Raw genomic sequence first — 3,282 nt, 5'->3', positions numbered from 1 at the left:
GCTGATCACTTACAAAGCACTAAATGGTTTAGCTCCGCAGTACTTGAGCGAGCTCTTAACGCATTATAGTCCTTCACGTCTATTGCGATCTCAAAATTCCGGCCAGTTGATAATACCTAGAATATCAAAATCGACTGCTGGCGGTACATTTACATTTTACATTTACATTTAGTCATTTAGCAGACGCTTTTATCCAAAGCGACTTACAAAGTAGGACTAGATTAAGCGAGTCATCATGAAGAGGCAAAAAACAAAAAACAGTGCAAGAAGTGCTCAAGATACAAAGTTCAGGCATTATTCAGAGTAGCATAAGCCCGATAAGTGAGGTTTAGAAGGAAAGGGGAGTTTTTTTTTTTATTTTTTTTTATTTTTTTTATGAGGTTAAGTGCTCCCGGAAGAGATGGGTTTTCAGATGTTTTTTGAAGGTTGTCAGGGATTCTGCATTCTGGATGAGGGTGGGGAGAGCGTTCCACCAGCATGGAACTGTGAATGAGAATGTTCTGGAAAGTGATTTTGTGGCTTTCTGGGATGGAACCACGAGACGTCGCTCGTTGGCCGATCGTAGGCTTCTGGCAGGGATGTAGACTCGTAGGAGTGAGTGAAAGTAGGAGGGAGCTGAGCCTGTGATAGATCTGTAAGCAAGCGTCAATGCCTTGAACTTGATGCGAGCAGCGAGAGGTAGCCAGTGCAGAGAGATGAACAGAGGAGTGACGTGGGCCCTCTTTGGCTCGTTGAAGACAAGACGGGCTGCAGCATTTTGGATCATCTGTAGGGGTTTAGTTGCACATGCTGGAAGTCCGGCCAGAAGAGCATTACAGTAGTCAAGCCTAGAGATGACCAGGTGGACGAGAAGTTGTGTTGCATGCTCAGTTAGGAAAGGCCTGATCTTCCTGATGTTGTGCAGTGCAAACCTGCATGATTGAGCTGTCTTTGAAATGTGATCTGTGAAGGTCAGCTGGTCATCAAACGTTACTCCAAGATTTCTCACCGACTTTGATGGGGTGATTGATGATGACTCTAGCTGGATAGTGAAGTTGTGCTGTAGAGACGGATTGGCAGGGAGGACGAGTAGCTCAGTCTTTGCCAAGTTGAGCTGCAGGTGATGTTCCTTCATCCACGTCGAGATGTCTGCCAGGCAGCTTGAGATCCGTGCAGCTACTGTGGGATCATCTGGTTGAAACGAGAGGAAGAGCTGTGTGTCATCAGCATAGCAGTGGTAGGAGAAGCCGTGTGCCTGTATGATGTGTCCCAGTGATGTGTTGTAGATCCTTCTCCTATTTAGCACCAAAACTCTGGAACAGTCTTCCTACCATTGTCGGGGAAGCAGACACACTTTGATCTAGCATACAAATAACACATTATAGACTTCTATAATTCAATGTTAGGCTGCATAGATTAAGTCAGCCGGAACTGGGAATACTTCCCATAAATCCTGATATACTCGTTACATTAGAAAAAGAATGGCATCTATGCTAATATTAGTCTCTCTGTTTATCGCGGGGTTTACCGCAGTCCGCCGGATCCAGGCCGTATCCAGATCTGATGAAGGACCTGCATCCATTACATTTTAAGGCCAGACAAGTAGTTTGTTGAAGGTTGATTTGTAGGGAAGGACTACACGCCTACGCACATATATTCAAACGTGCATCCCTATAGACTGAACTCGTAATACGCATGTGCAGGGTTTTGATGTGCAGACCTGGGCAACCCTGAGACTCAGATATGCTAATGAGTGTTTGGTTCCCGACCAGTCACAGCAAACTGAGCCATCTGACCAATCAGAGCAGAGTAGATCTCAGCGAGGCGGGGTTTAGAGAGACTGAATCCTTGATCTAAGCGTTTCAGACACTGAGAGGAAAGAGCTGATGCTGCAGTGGAGATTATGAAAAGGTTAACATGTTTTTTGACCTTGGATTTGACCTTGACCTTCATGTAAGCCTGCTGTAGGAGACTCCAAAACAGTATTAGCAAAAATAGCATAATAGGGGCACTTTAATGTTAAAATACCACCTCTCAGTAAGTAATCCTTTGGTAGTTTGACTTTCTGAAAAGTGTAACACTGTGACATTTCTTAAACATTGCTCTGTTTACATTGCTCCTGATCCTGCCGGATCCAGGCCGTATCCAGATCTGACGAAGGACCTTCACCTGGACCGATGACAACGCAGTGCTGAAGTGCCAACTAGTCTCTCCCTATGGAGGATCCCACTACCACTCTACAGATAAGGCGTCGGGAAAATTCGTCTCGCGGTCTACCCCAAAGCAACAAATAAAATAAAATTCCTTATCAAAATTTATAAGGAAAGACAAGTATTTTGTTTAGGCTTGGCTTGTAGGGAATTCCAAACCTGCGTATATTCTAACGCACATAACTATAGAACCCATTCTAAATGCTCATGTGAGCGCCATCAGCGTTTCTCACAGGGTCGCGTTTAAAGTCTGTGTAGAGAGAGTGGTGTCGTCTTAGCGGCCCCTAATTTAATAACAAATGATCATTGCGACGGAACCAAATCAATTAAAACTAACTTTAGATGGAAATAACTTAACTCTGCTGTAAAGCCGAAACAATCTCTGTTACCTTAAATTATACGCTTATCTCTGTAAAGCTGCTTTGAGACAATCTACATTGTTAAAAGCGCTATATAAATGAAGATGACTTGACTTGACTTGACTCTGTTTGTTTGAGCACCCGTGAGTATCTGTTCATCCTGACCAATAGCTGACGAAACCTGTTTAAGGACAGGCATTGGTTAGCCCTTCTTCACTTTGGCTGCTAGAAGTACAGAAAATGACATGAGAAGATTTTCAGAAAAGGCAACGACCACAAAGAGTGACCCAGATTCTCTTCCACAGGTTTCCGTTCAATGCTGCCAGTTTCTGTGACATTCGGACTTCATTCAGATCAGACAGACACTCAGGCTCATTTTAAAAATAAAGTGAAATTAAACATCTGTGCTCATCTGTATCATTAGAGGCGGCTTTATTCTTTCACTCACTTAAAAAAAGTGACTGGGTTTAATTTAGGGCATATAATTCAAATATTACACTCAAATCAAAAGAGAAAAATTCACCACGTTCACTTCATTATGAACTGAAATGATTTCCATTATGAACTGAAATGATTTCCATTATGCGTAATAGAGAATACATAAAAGTGCAATAGCAATGCTGCGCTGAGACTGACGGTTATTGGCAGGTGTTTGTGTTTCTGAAGCGTTGGGAAGCGTTTCCCTTCACGATCGTGTTAAACCGCATGTTCAGCAGAAATAGTGTTTCGTGGTC

The sequence above is a fragment of the Scardinius erythrophthalmus genome (genome assembly GCF_964197995.2).
Source record: "Scardinius erythrophthalmus genome assembly, chromosome: 6".
NCBI lineage: Eukaryota > Metazoa > Chordata > Actinopteri > Cypriniformes > Leuciscidae > Scardinius > Scardinius erythrophthalmus.
The sequence above is the reverse complement of the archived record's forward strand: the minus strand, read 5'-3'. Positions refer to the sequence as shown.